Genomic DNA, 15,613 nt, shown 5'->3' with positions numbered 1-15,613 from the left:
ACCTTGCTTTCACAATCTTGGTTCAGAACTTCCTGAACATCTGTTTCTTCTCCGATATCGGACAAGATAACCGTCACACCTAGACTGTCTTGGCAGTCTGCTTCCTCTTGTACTTCAGGAAGTGCCACATACGTCCATTCCGGTGACTTATACCTCTGGTTGGGTCTCTTACTCTTTCTTTTACAAATTAAGTATTGTTCCGGTTTTTCTGCAGGCTCAACCTAAACATTTGATTTCAGTTTATATGCTTGTGATGCCACTGCAGAGGCCCCTTGAAAAAAATGTTTTCATGACTGTTAGGCAATACCCGGTTAATCCCAGCTGCAGACTTACCTCTTTATTGCTGAAACAATTTTAAAAACTCAATTTTCCAGTGAAGTAGTTTCTTGAGTAGCATTTGTTAACTCTAAAACTACTGCTTGTGGTTTATCTACCTCTATTCCTACCAATTTCTACCATCATGCACACCCTTGACCTATTCAGAACTTAGGACTGGTCAATAACACCTCTTTAGAATCAGGTTAAAGAGCATCTCTGTACTACTTGGATCAAGGACACCAGTGTCATTTTTCTTTGTTGGTTTAATATTGATTCGCCTGAATCTTTTGGTAATTGTTTACCATCTCTGACTGGTTTTGGCAACAACAACAAACCTTGTTAAGGTGTACCACAAAAGTCACTAAATTAATCGGTACTTCACCCTCTGGTAGCTTGCCACAAAGGCAGTCAGGCTTAACTTAGAGGTACTGTGTAAAGTATTTATGAAGCACACAAACGGTAATAAGGTGAAAACACAAAACAAGAAAAATCCCCAAACAATTTGGAAAAAAAAGAACGTTAATAAATTAAATGACACCAAATTAATTAAATCCAATTAATTTAACCAGAGTTAAGAATTATGAAACTTTTTAGTTAAATCTTTCAACTAAAAGAGCAATGCACCAAACATAGGTATCAGGTCACACGAAACGGGCAAAAGTTAAGGCCAACCACGATGGAGTCAAGGTCGGATGCAAGGGCTGGATTGGGCAGTATCTTGACTTAGCTTTGGACTTAGAAAAATTCTCGAAGAAAAGTCCAAGTGAAGGTTGAGCTCAGCGGGGCAAGGCATCAGGCTATGTCTAAGGAGGAGACACCCTCACTAGGGAGCCACTCAATTAAGTGTCAGTGAACCGTTCGATGATGGCTGGAAAAAGCTCAGTGGGGCAGAAGCCAGATTTTCAGGCTGAGGAGTTTGTTGTCTTTGATGGAGAACCGGTCGCTATCGAGCCGTATGAAGATTTTTATAACATTTGCTACTGCCACAGATCAAGGATCTTGGCGCAATCTGGTGGCACTTCGATGCCAAAATTTGCTGGCCTTGCCGCAGCAGGACCGCCGAGCATAATTTGAGTTGTCACACCACCACCCTTTTCATGGCGGTCACACGGGGTGCATGCAGGGGGACACAAGTTGTGGGCCCCTGTAGTTTTCCACCCCTAGTTTCTGCACCGGAATGACTGTGTGACAAGATGCCTTCCTTCCCGTGCAGGAACGTGCACTGGTGGTCCCGTGGTGGTGCTATTTAAGGCTCACAATGAGCCTTTAAACAACACCACTGTAGGGCTGCCACACCGCCAACTCGCCAGACCACAGAACTACTTGTAAACTGGCAGGCAGGCGGTGGTGAGTTTCAGTGGTCCTGAAGCAGAGCAGTGGCGTGCCACATGCTCCAGGACTCCTGAAACTCATAATAAGGCCATTAGACAACTTTTTGGACGCGGAAAGCCTCCAGTGTGACAAAGCTGCAGGCTATACCCAAACAGGGCCAAATTAGGCCAGATACCATCACCAAGAGGTCCCATTGAACAGGATTTGCTGCTGCGAAGAAGAACATAGTGGGAGCTACCACAAAGTTAGGCCAAGCAGTGCTGCATCTTGGATGGAGAAACTTGCAAGTAGGTTCTGGTCTTCTGCCAGTTCTCCAGGATGTTTTTGGTGAAAAGCTTTCCAAGTCTCAGTTGTTAGGGTTAAGCAGGAGCATCACCTCTAATTCTACTTTCAAGGGTCTAGGACTTGGGGGCATCACTTTGGGGGAGGTGGTTAGGACTCATTCCAGAAGAGGCTAATTGTAGGGTGCAGGGCCTCGGGAGCATGTTATGCCCTTGTAGATCATACAGGAGGCCAGTCAACTAGCCCTTGGAGTTACTTTTGGTGGTGATGATCCAGTTCTCTTTCAAGCAGCAAGGCAGTCCTTCTAGATGCAGGGCAGTCCTCTGGTAACAGCAGGGCAGTCCGCTGGGGGTCAATACAGCCCTTCTGAAGTCTTCTCACACATATAGCAAAAATGACATCAAGGACATCAGTGCTAGTAACCCACAGTACATTTGACAAAAAACATACCTACGCCATATACATTTACAACAACGAAACATTGAGAACTCTGTGTATACAAGAAACAACACATGTATCCTAATACAAATGTTATCATCCACTAAGAGCTACTACAATTTGTTTCATTCAATTTGCTCCTATATATTGCACTTTAGCCAGAGGCGATCACACACGTGTGTACACATCCTGGCTAATGGCAGGGGCCTATCATTCTAATAATTTATATTAAATTTGTTTGCCAGCAATCTCACTCAACTGCACTTTCTGGTAAAAAACAGTGTCAATGCGTTTTGAACCCAATGTTATTTTGAGTGTTCTCCTCAGGGCTCAGAACAACAGGATACTCTCAATGTAGGACCAATAGTCAAATATCCCAATTCTCTTTAATGTAAATCAAATGCATTTGAAATGGGTGGAAAACACAGTAACAGGGGCAGGAACAACGTTACTTATGGCTTCAGGGTTAATTCTGAATATTCATGGCAACTCTGAGCATGCCACTCGATAAACATTACTTCTCTGCAATTAATCTGTTCTCTTTGATTTGCCGGCCATATCCTCATGTGTTCCCACAATTGTCGGCACAGGCAGGTGACGTTGCTTCTGGTGTTCATTCCTACTTTATCCTAATGCCAACAAAAACAAATTCAGTGATAGCAAAAATGTTAGAGCATACCATGCCAAGGATGTCAGGTCCAACACCCGCCCAAAAGATTTATCAAATTCTCAGTCACTTAAAAGTTTACCTGCATTGCAAACATTTTATCTCTCTGACTACGATTTCCTTTTTCTTTGCCGGATCATGCTAAACATGATTGAGGTGGCATGGACTAGGCAAGCGAACTACATTCTCTTTAGATTTTGCTCAGTCGCTTGTACTAATGTTTAGGTTAAGCACAAAAATATATCCACAAGTACTTCCTGAAATTGTACAGACCAATGAATACAAAAAGCAAAAAAGCAGATCTGCAGCAGTTTAACAATGGACTGGTATCAGTGGCAAAGTAAGTGTTGTAATGTGCTCCAGCGCGAAAGGGTCAAATTTACATATCCTCCCTACGTCACAGACCCGTCATCACACTAACTCATTCACGTACGCATTCATTGGTGGGGCCCATAACACCAACACTCATACATCTCACTTCGAGTCTGCACACAGGAGGAAAGGGGCGCTGGACATGTGGGGGGTACCTTATTACCTATAGGAAGAAATATTTACATTAATTTTATTTGATAAATTTGCTCTTGTACAATCCTAACTTTAACATCAAGGCACTCCACCACTTGGTCGATGGACCAATTAGTTGGACTGGTTGGTGGTGATTTAGAACCAGCTAAAACACATTTAAAGCCTCAGAATCTTTAAAGAACCACAAACTCTCTTTTTGTTAATAATTGTTTAGTTTATCTAATTAAATTCACCTTCATTGGCATAATCATCATCATTATAAAATCAGAAATGTTGATTACATTAGCATGATTCAATATGACATTTATATTTACCTAATCTTGGATTCTAGCGATCATTCTCCCGCAACTTATTAGCCCTGCATATATCAAGCTTTTCCGATATAAACCTCCTATCGCATGCGAGCTACGACCCAATCAGTCCGGAGACCAAGTTCTTTTCGCCCCGCACGATACAGTCCCAAAGATCTTCGGGGACCTGATTCTCGTGCAAGCAAATTGTTCAACGGGATTCGGATAACACTCCTGGAACACAACGACCTCCACACCCATCTACTAACCCCCTTTTTATAATAAATTTGCATAATCCTACTTCATTTGCTAATTTGGAAACGGCTCTGATTGGCCGAGCCATTCCGAATTGCAATATGGTCCACACACAGTTCCCATATGCCTGGGTTCTCAGGAAAAATGGCTTATGTCATTCTTTTAGCTCGTAAAGTTTCTCATACGAAAAGGTCCGAAGTAACAATACGTCGATTTCAGAATATATGTGGTTATTGTTCCCCTTGTCATTCACCCTTCTTGAGCTTTGGTAGTCCTCTACGTTCCTATCCTTGACAAGGAACACTGTGCTTTGGATCGAAGGACGCCTGGAGATCGTCAGAGCCATCCGAGTCTGCGCAGTAGACATCGCGCTCACATGACGGTGGACACTTCCGAACTCCATTTTGAATCTTGCGGCCTAGTAGGCCCGAATGCCAACTTAAGCGAAACAAACATAAAAGAATAATCAATATGCGAAATGAAGAGTCTAAAGTTAAACCCACACTAATCCCTTTATATGTTAGTATTTTCCTAGCTTATGGCAACATATAAAGCAATAATACTCACCATTTCGTCCTAGCAGGAATGCAAAAACATCACAAAAAGCAATATAATAATGCAATTTTCTATAGCAACACAATTTATCATTAATATACGTACCACAGTTATTCATTAAGGTTATTTTGCCATGCAAATTGCATTTAGTCCCGCGTGTAATTTGTGTTTATTAAATGTACGGTTGGTTAATATCAAATCTCCACACAATTAGTACAAGTTAATAATTAGGATGATTAAGTAATTAGTATTTTCATGCAAAATAGAGAAGGTATACAAAAATTTGTTTTACCTGCTCCACCAATCCCCCCTTTGGTGATTTTTAATATCACCACAAATCCCGTTAAATTTCAATCAAATTTTTATGGAACTGATTTCAGTTTCCTTACAACAAGTTACATCACATCATTGTCTCCCTCATTTTATCCTCTCTTGTACATATTGTCTTTCCATTCTTCCTGTTCTATATCTCCCATTTCTCTCTCATTTCTCTCTTGCACTCTTTTCTTGGCAACTTCTCTTTTTATTTTATTTTGTAGATTCTTCTTTTTATACATACACATCCTAATCTCAAGATTAATACTAGTATTACTACACAAGTTACTGAAATTAGAATGTTACCTATGAATGAACTACCTAACTTAATTAAGAAGTTTTAATAACCCTTTACCAAGCTTTTCCCAAACACTTTCAGCCTCCAATGGAGCAATCTCCTCATGCAAGTCCGTTATATTCTTAATATATTTCTTTAAATCTTGACTCTCGTCAGGAATATAAGTACAACGATGTTGCACTGTCAACATTCTCCCTCTGTTGCCGAAATAATGTCAAGGGCAAGTCGATTTTGCATCACCATGGCGCGCATGGCTACCATTTCGGTATTTACCAATAAGAACCCTCCATCAGTGCTTGTCGATAAGCGATCCACTACTGTAGACAATTTTCTAATTTTGTGTGCGTTCAGAGATATTCCCACGGCAGGTATCAGTGCTCCAAAAATATCCCCGACGACTTCTGACCAACTTTCCCTCTTTCTACGTGTTAGTTGTCTACCTATCTCATGCTCCTCATTCTGTCCCCTTCCCACATGAAATATCTTAGGGAAGACCAGCCCTAGGTAACATGTGCCATACCAATGGTCCGGCACCGATAATAAACGTTGTTCCCACAGATAAAATATAACCCAGGAAATAACGGATTGTTTCCTCCTTTAAATCCCCATCCTCCCATGATTTCATATGTATCATGGCATTCGCTCGCACCTATAAAATAATTATCATATATAGTTTCATTTCTTCTGATACACAATTTTCCTCTCTGAGGCCAATCTAAAGCCATAGCCGGACTGGTTTCTCCTTTCAAATGTTTTGCCCTTCCTACATCCCAAACTGTCGTCTCCCCTTCAGGTATTTTCTTTTGCATCTTAACTCTTCTCTCTTCAACCATTTCCATAAAAGTCTTCTCTTCCTTCTTTAGACTACAAGTAAGATTATTTCTAAACACTGCCTCTAAAGTCAATTCTCTAGTCTCTAAGAAATATTCACCTAAGACTTTACCAGGTTTTATCTTGTTTAGTTCAGGAATTACAGGTACTTGCGAGAAAATATTATCTACATCTGAGAAATAGTATTCTAATTTCCCTGTTTTATAGAACAAACTTGCTAATACACTACATGTGATACCATAAGTCACAGGAAGTTGGTGATATGTAACACCTTCTGATACTGATGCAGGTAGCTGCATACACACGTAACAATCTCTAACGTCCATGGTTTTTACATATTCATACAATAACTTTGAAAACACGTTGTTAGAAAAATCTGTTATAGACCTATCTTTAGGTAAGTCAGTTCTCTCTATCAATCTAGTCGTATAAGTACCATGAATCTTTTCTACATTAGTCTTATTCTCAATATGATCCTCTATCATTTCAAACAATACTTTAAATGAAACTATCAAAGCTAATACACTCCAAAGAAGCATTAGTAATCCTGTACAACAACAACACACCTTGCACCATCTTCGAAGGAACACACATTAAGATTTTCTACCTTCTGTGTTTGCCATTTCGGAAATGATCAGTGTCTTTTGACTTCGCCTCATTTATTTATTCTAGTTTTCATCTAAACCCAAGGCTCTGAGCGCCTACTTGGTTTTTTCAGTTCTATGTCTTTATCCGGTAATTCAGTTTCTCCGCATTCTTCCCTTTTCGCTTCAATCGGGCATTTGATCGTCTTTTACCTTGCTTTCACAATCTTGGTTCAGAACTTCCTGAACATCTGTTTCTTCTCCGATATCGGACAAGATAACCGTCACACCTAGACTGTCTTGGCAGTCTGCTTCCTCTTGTACTTCAGGAAGTGCCACATACGTCCATTCCGGTGACTTATACCTCTGGTTGGGTCTCTTAATTCGTTTTCCCTTCTTCAAGTACGTCTGGTCAGTGTCTCCAGAGTTTTCTTGGTTTGACACCTCATTCACTTGTTCTGCTTTGGATGACTTTCCTCGTGTCAATTGATATCTCAGTCTTTTTACTTTGTTTGGCCAAATTTCCTCCTTTTCTGGCCTTTTCAATTTATTCACCTTCTCACTTCTTTCGGTTCTCCAGGCTCTTTTTCTAAGGACTCGTCCTTCTTGTACTTCTCCTTTACTATCCTCAGATTCAGTCTCACTTTGATTTTTGTCTTCCGTCGCTTTCCTTCCACAACTTCATGTTCCCTATCTTTATTTTGCCCTCCTCGTGTTTCTTCCACGCAATCTTCCTGCTGACTAACTGTCCCTTCTTCTACCTGGGTGTGTGGTGTCCCTACACCTCCTCGGGGGTCTTCCGCAACAATCTTGCCCTCTCTCTCTGTATCTAATTCCTCACATTCTACTTCCCCGACCTCTGGTGGAATTTCTCGTGCACTTATATGTGGAGCCTCCTTATCAAAAACTTCCTTAACAGTCTCTTCAATATTTTACTTTACACTTTCCTGCTCCTTCTCTTGATCAGGATCTGACTCTGAGCTAGTATCAGAAATCTCCAATCGCCTTCTCAATGGCAAATTCTCTTGTTCTGGAACTTGGTTTCGTTCCAATTCTCCTCCTTTCTGCGTTGATCTGGTTCTTGTTTCTTCTGAGTCCGACTCAGAACTGGTATCAGATTCTCCAAAATATTCTTCTTCTAGTCTTCCCTCTGGACTAGGGATTCGCAGAGTATGACTTGCATGAATCCAATTCTTTACCCTGGCACATTTCACAGCCGTAGTCGTGGTCAGAATCACTTGACATGGCTTCGCCCTGCGTGGCTCCAGACAATTTCATCTTCTATGTACTTTGATTCTCACCCAGTCACCTGGACTCAAATCATGAGCTGGCTTCTTTTCAAGAGTGGTTACATCCGATCCAATCTGATGAAACACAGAATGAACGGAATCAGCCAATCCCTTGCAATAATCCACCACAAAGTCATCAGATATAGACAGGAATCAAAACATGTTTCATTGCCCTTACCATAACAATTTCATGAGGACTCAAACCGGTAGTCCTGTCAGGAATAGATCTAATAGTCATGAGCACTAGAGGCAAGACATCAGGCCATTTCAATCCTGTGGCTGAACACATTTTTCCCACTCTGTTCTTAATGGTGCCATTTACTTGTTCCACTACCCCAGAAGCCTCTGGACGGTAGGCACAATGAAGTTTCTGTTGTACATTCAATGCTTCACAAATCAATTTTATTATCTCATTCTTAAAATGCTTCCCTCTATCTGACTCAAACGTAACTGGGAAACCAAATCTAGGAATGAACTCCCTTAATAAGAGTTTGGCTACTGTAACTCCATCACTCCTTCTGGTTGGGTACGCCTCTACCCACCGGGAAAACAGACAAACCACCACTAAGACATATCTCAGCCTATTACATGGAGGCATTTCAATAAAATCAATGTGCATTCTGGTGAAGGGACCTCCTTCCCGTCCTATCGTTCCCAAACTCACCACAGTCTTTCTTCCTGGATTGTATTGCTGACAGGTTAGACATCTCTGACAAAGGCTCTCCGCTACAAGCCGAAACTTGGCATTGTACCCTGTCTGTTTGAAAAGTCTGATCATAGCATCTCTTCCTACATGTGCCTGTCCATGGTACATCCGTGCCATGGTAGAGACAATGCTATCAGGCATGACTGGTCTTCCATCCCGATAAACCCAAACTCTGTCCGACTCTCTGGGTGCGCATCCTGATTTTATACACTGTTTCTTTTCATCATCTCCTGCTTCATCCTGTTACTGCCTCACCTCTTCCCATGTATTTACAGTGTTAGTAAAAAGTAAGGAACATGAATTCATTTCCTTTTCCCTGTTTCTGTTGATCGAATTCTGATTGTGCCACAGTACTGCGCTATGTCGTTTGCAAACTCGTTTCCCGCCGACACATAATCAACGGTCTTCGAGTGAGCTGCACACTTTACCACTGCCGATTGCTTAGACAGCTGTATCGCCTCAAGCAATTTCCCAACCACTTCAGCATTCCTTATAGGAGTTCCACTTGATGTCAAGAATCCTCTTTGAGCCCATATTTGCCTGAAATCATGCACTACCCCGAAGCCATACTGGCTGTTGGTAATTCCAGTGATTTTCAGATTCTTTCCCAATTTGCATGCTCTTGTTAACACACATAATTCAGCAACCTGAGCCGATCTCACTCCTTTCAAACAAGATGCTTCCAGTACAGCTGCTACAGTACATACTGCATATGCCGCACTCAAAACCCCTTCATCTGTTCTCAAGCATGACCCATCCACAAACATCACATAGTCACTTTCTTTCAGAGGTACATCTTTTATGTCCGGACGCGGCTTGGTACAATAATCAAGTACTTCCAGACAATCATGATCTACGTCATCTCTCACTTCCACATTCTCGGCATCGGGCAACAACGTTGAGGGGTTTACATTGAGACAACTCACAAGGTTCACATTTGTTGCTCCCAAAATGAACTTTTCATACTTAGTTAGACGACTATGCGTCATTAACTGGGTACGGCTCCTGGTCAAAAGGATTGCCACATCATGCGGTACAAACACTCTCACAGGTTATCCCATCACAATTCCTTCACTCTGTTCCAAGCTCATACAGGTAGCAGCCACTGCTTTCAAACAACCAGGCAATGCCACAGCTACAGGAACTTTTACAGCTGAAAAATAGGCAATGGGTCGTCTCAATTTCCCATGTTTCTGTACCAACACAGAAAGCACACATCCATCTCTGTCACTGCACTAGAGCTCAAACTCTTTTTCATAGACAGGCATTCCAAGAGCTGGGGCTTCACACAGACTGTCTCTTAACTGTTTAAAAGCCTTCAACTGTTTTTTGTTTAATTCAAGGGGGTCTTTCACATCGCTCTTCGTCAATCATACCAAAGGTTTTGCAGTCAGCGAAAAGTTGCTGATCCATTGACGACAGTATCCAACCATTCCCCGGAACATTCTCACTTCTCTTTGAGTCATTGGTGCCCTCATTCCTTTTATTATTCTGATCCTGTCTGTGGTCACTTTCCTCAAACCTTTCACAATCTTGTGACCTAGATATTGTTCGTCCTTTCTGCAAAACTGTAATTTCGATGGGGATACTTTAAGTCCTCCATCTGCCAAATGATGTAACAATGCAACCGTATCTACCACACAGGCTTCTCTGCTTCTCAATGCCACCAATAGGTCATCGATGTATTGCACCAGTACTGAGCTTTCTGGCATTTTTAGGTCTTCAAGGGATTTCTTTATAATCTGATTAAATATCGATGGACTTTCTGTATACCCCTGTGGGATTCGGCACCATGCCAAAGTACGCTCGCCAAATCGGAACGCAAAAATCTGTTGGCTGTCAGGGTGTAATGGGATGGAAAAGAAAGCATGACACAGGTCAATGACCATGTACCATTCTGCATCATGAGGAATCTGGTATAAGATCACTGAAGGATTTGGTACTATGGGACAACATGGTACAACAATTTTATTCACTTTTCTCAGGTCTTGCACTATTCTGAAGGTTCTGTTAGGCTTCTTCAGACCCATAATCGGTGAATTATATGGGCTGCTCATTATCTCTCTCAAAATTCCTTGTTCAATCATTCTGTCTATTATAGGAGTGACTCCTGCAATTATTTCGGGTGTCAATTTATATTGGGGAATATTCGGGTAACTTATTCCTTCCTTTACTGTTATTTTTACAGGATCTACATTTCTCATTAGTCCCATATCTTCTCCTGTGAAATCCCATACCTCGGGTTTCACTGTTTTCTTCAATTCCTGTGGCAATTCCTCCGGATCGAATCCAGCAAATGCCTCGGTAACCTCGGGTTCCAGATTAGCCATAGTCATTTTGTACAGTACATCCTCATCAGGAGTCTCAAAAGCTATGCCATCAGGAGTACAGAAAATCATGCAATTCATTTTACACAACAATTCCCTTCCTAACAAATTTACAGGACTCTTATCACACACAACAAAACGGTGCATGTCTGAAAATTTCCCTATTTTAACTTTAACTGGTTCAGTAAGATACGTTTTTATCTGTCTGTTTGAAACTCTGACTACTTGGATCGTTTCATCTGAGAGAGGAAGATTTGTAACATCAGCTGATCTAACAGTTGACCGAGTAGCACCAGTATCAACTAGGAAAGTAATATTTTCATAATTTATCTTTCCGTCTACAAAAGGGCCTGTCTGGTCTACTTCTAGAGTTGCGCCAAGTATGCACTCTTCTTCCTCTCCTCGGCACCGTCAATAACTCTCTTCTGACTCACTCTCATCACGTTGCAGCCAATACTGCAAAACAGCACTAGCGCACGGCAGCTTAGTTACCTGTTCTTCGTTGTAGAATCCTGTCTCGTTACTGTATCTCTGAGGATTTACGCTCTGTGGAAAAGGTGGCTTTGGCACATGACACTGTTGGGCAACAACCTCCTGCTGTCGCTGTGGTTGGCAACTCACCTCATTCTGCACCTGTGGATTCAATGATGCATTAATGCCATTAGCACTTGGGGGCAACTTACACTCGGATTTCCAATACCCTACCTTTCCTCAGTTATCACACGGCCACTTTTTTAGCTTCTTCTAAACTAATCTGTCCTTTTCCCTTTCCAATATTAGGTGTTAATTTTACATGGCCCATGCCATTTGCTTGTTCAATCAGTTGGGATTCCTGTCTTTCCGCTACCTTAACCTGAGCCCACATGGCTTTCTCTTTTAACTTACGTTGCTTTGCTTCAGTTTTGTCACTGAAATATTTTGCATGTCTCAGTACTTTATCTATCTTTTTATTTTGCCAATCCACAGTATGCTGTTTAATCATTTCGCTTACCTCAGGTCTTAGCCCATACACAAATCGATACACAAAATTACTTAAATCCTTTTCACTTCGTTTTTCATCCCCACTGTATTGCTTAAATGCCAATAATAATCTCTCATAGTAGGCATGTACAGATTCCTTTACTTCCTAGTGAGTTCTATCAATCTTTACTCAATCAGTTTCTCTCGGGCGCACTTTGTTTTTCAAAAAGGTGATTACTTGCTCATACTTCCTCATTACTTCGGGATCAGGGGCACCTGTTTTTGGATCCCTAGGATACTCTTGAGTGGGCCATCCAATTGTAATCTTGCATTCTGCCCATAAGTCTGCCGGCACAATTATATCAAACAGACCATTCAAATCTATCCACTGTACTTTCGATAATTTAACAAATCTTTCTACTTGCCGATACCACTCCACGGGCTTCTTGCGCAGGCGGGGAAAATCATTGGTAAATGATAAAATATCGTGCCTAGTCCAAGGGACATGGACATACCCTCCTACTGGAATTTCCCTCATGGGATACGCAGTTACCACTGTCTCCTTTTCTCTTACTGAGAATGCCGAAAAAGTCTTATCTGTTGCTTCATCTCTTTTCCTGAACCACCTACTTTTCCACCTGTCTACATCACCCCATTTCCTTAGTAAGGCAATCAGTTCTTTGATTTGGGTTAACCTTCCTGCAGTATTTACATTTTTGATATCTTTCTCAGAAAAGTCTACTCTATATGGTTTCTGTAGCATTCTTATTTTCTCAAAATCAATACCCATTTCACTGGCTGTCTCTTCTAGTTTCTCATGCAAACTTCTAGCTCTCCAAGTTATACTATTAATTAAAAACATCAACTCTTCATCCTGGTATGCTTTTAATTTTTCTGTTGGAATCGTCCCTACTATTAATTCTTCCAGTGTTATTTTTAGTTTTGCCACATCTAACGGTTGGGGTTCTGTGTCTTTTTGCTGTAAACTCCTTAACCAGTCACTCAATTCCTCAGACGTGGGACCTACAGGAATTATTTCATTTCTTATTCGCTCTACACTTCTCTCTGGGGTCTCTGGTGCTGATTCGGAAGTCATCAATGTTTTACTGGTTGGGCTTTGATTCAGCGTCAGATTTTTAGGGGTACTCAAGCCTGAGGTTCCTACCAATTTTCCACACGGACTTTCTCCCGAACCTCTCGCTTCTGTCACAATTGGTTTAATATTACAGTATGGAACGGTCAAACAATGCTCGCTATCCTTTTGTTTATCAAAGACAGGCATCACTGGTCCTATAGTTACAGGCACAGTTACAGATTCCATATTTTTAGTCAATTCCCTAAATTTTTTAGTAAGTTCCAAAGTAGTCCTGGCAATTCTGCAGAATTTTCATTTATCATCCTAACAGGTTGTGATATTTCAGACTCTCTAAAGGGATTATTTTTCCCTAAGTCAGGGGGCGTTTGTTCAACAGTCTTACTTCGTGTAACTTCTTTCACTGGCGCACTTGGCACCAGCAACGTGGAGTTAAGTTGGTACGGGGAGGATTTTTATAAAACATGTCCTCAAGCACATCATCCTCCGATTCATTCACACCATACTTGAAACCTTCTGCCTCTCTATTGTTTCTCTTCTCTGTTCATTTTCCACCCCTGTTCTCTTCAGCGTTTCTTAACGGAAACATTCCATCAGCCATGTTCGCACTCTCCTCATTCTATCCTAATGACTTTCCTGTCCCCACGGTCTTCCAAACATGTAACTATACCTTCCGCCACTTCGCTGTCGCTCTCTTTCGTACATCTCATCTTCCCATTCCGTTAAAGCTTCAAACTGAGTAGGTCTGGGTCTCGGTTCTAACTTCATCATCTTTTCTCTTAAGTTCCTTAATACCGCTAAATTAAATGAACCATCTTCCAGAAATGCTAAAACTCCATCATCTTTTGTGTATTTTGCCCAATTATCTAGCCAGATACAAGAGTGGTACCCGTATTTTGCAACCATGAAGGATGTAGGGGATTTCGGTGGAGGAAGCAGCTGTCCCTCTCTAGTCACTATTAGCTTATCCTTTTTAAATAGATTCTTGATCTTCCCGAACCATGACTTTTCTCTTTCACCGGTGGATCATAGTACATCATTTTCTTAGTCTGTATGTAATCTCGATATGCTAGACTTCTTGAATCGCTCTTCTACGATTTTCTGCTTGTTGTCAAGTCGCAGCGTGACTCGCACCAACGCACCAATCAGGAGCATTTACTTTGCTCTAACTTCTCAAATCGCAGCGCAACTCACACTAACGCACCAATCAGAACTACTTGTAAACTGGCAGGCAGGCGGAGGTGAGTTTCAGTGGTCCTGAAGCAGAGCAGTGGCGTGCCACATGTTTCAGGACTCCTGATACTCATAATAAGGCCCTCAGACAACTTTTTGGACGCGGAAAGCCTCCAGTGTGACAAAGCTGCAGGCTATACCCAAACAGGGCTACATTAGGCCAGATACCATCACCAAGAGGTCCCATTGAACAGGATTTGCTGCTGCAAAGAAGAATAGAGTGGGAGCTACCGCAAAGGTAGGCCAAGCAGTGCTGCATCTTGGATGGAGCAACTTGCAAGTAATTTCTGGTCTTCTGCCAGTTCTCCAGGATGTTTTTGGTGAAAAGCTTTCCAAGTCTCAGTTGTTAGGGTTAAGCAGGAGCATCACCTCTAATTCTACTTTCAAGGGCCTAGGACCTGGGGGCATCACTTTGGGGGAGGTGGTTAGGACTCATTCCAGAAGAGGCTAGTTGCAGGGTGCAGGGCCTCGGGAGCTTGTTATGCCCTTGTAGATCATACAGGAGGCCAGTCAACTAGCCCTTGGAGTTACTTTTGGTGGCGATGATCCAGTTCTCTTTCAAGCAGCAAGGCAGTCCTTCTAGATGCAGGGCAGTCCTCTGGTAACAGCAGGGCAGTCCGCTGGGGGTCAATACAGCCCTTCTGAAGTCTTCCTACACATATAGCAAAAATGACATCAAGGACATCAGTGCTAGTAAGCCACAGTACACTTGACAAAAAACATACCTACAACATATACATTTACAACAAGGAAACAATGAGAACTCTGTGTATACAAGAAACAACACATGTATCCTAATACAAATGTTATCATCCACTAAGAGCTACTACAATTTGTTTCATTCAATTTGCTCCTATATATTGGACTTTAGCCAGAGGCGATCACACATGTGTGTTCACATCCTGGCTAATGGTAGGGGCCTATCATTCTAATAATTTATATTAATTCTGTGTGCCAGCAATCTCACTCAACTGCACTTTCTGGTATAAAACACTGTCAATGCGTTTTGAACCCAATCTTATTTTGAGTGTTCTCCTCAGAGCTCAGAACAACAGGATACTCTCAATGTAGGACCAGTAGTCAAATATCCCAATTCTCTATAATGTAAATCAAATGCATTTGAAATGGGTGAAAAACACAGTAACAGGGGCAGGAACAACGTTACTTATGGCTTCAGGGTTAATGCTGAATATTCATGGCAACTCTGAGCATGCCACTCGATAAACATTACTTCTCTGCAATCAATCTGTCCTCTTTGATTTGCCGGCCATATCCTCATATGTTCCCACAATTGTCGGCACAGGCAGGTGACGTT

The sequence above is a fragment of the Triturus cristatus genome, chromosome 4_1 (assembly GCF_964204655.1).
Source record: "Triturus cristatus chromosome 4_1, aTriCri1.1, whole genome shotgun sequence".
Taxonomy (NCBI): domain Eukaryota; kingdom Metazoa; phylum Chordata; class Amphibia; order Caudata; family Salamandridae; genus Triturus; species Triturus cristatus.
Note: the sequence above shows the minus strand (reverse complement) of the source record.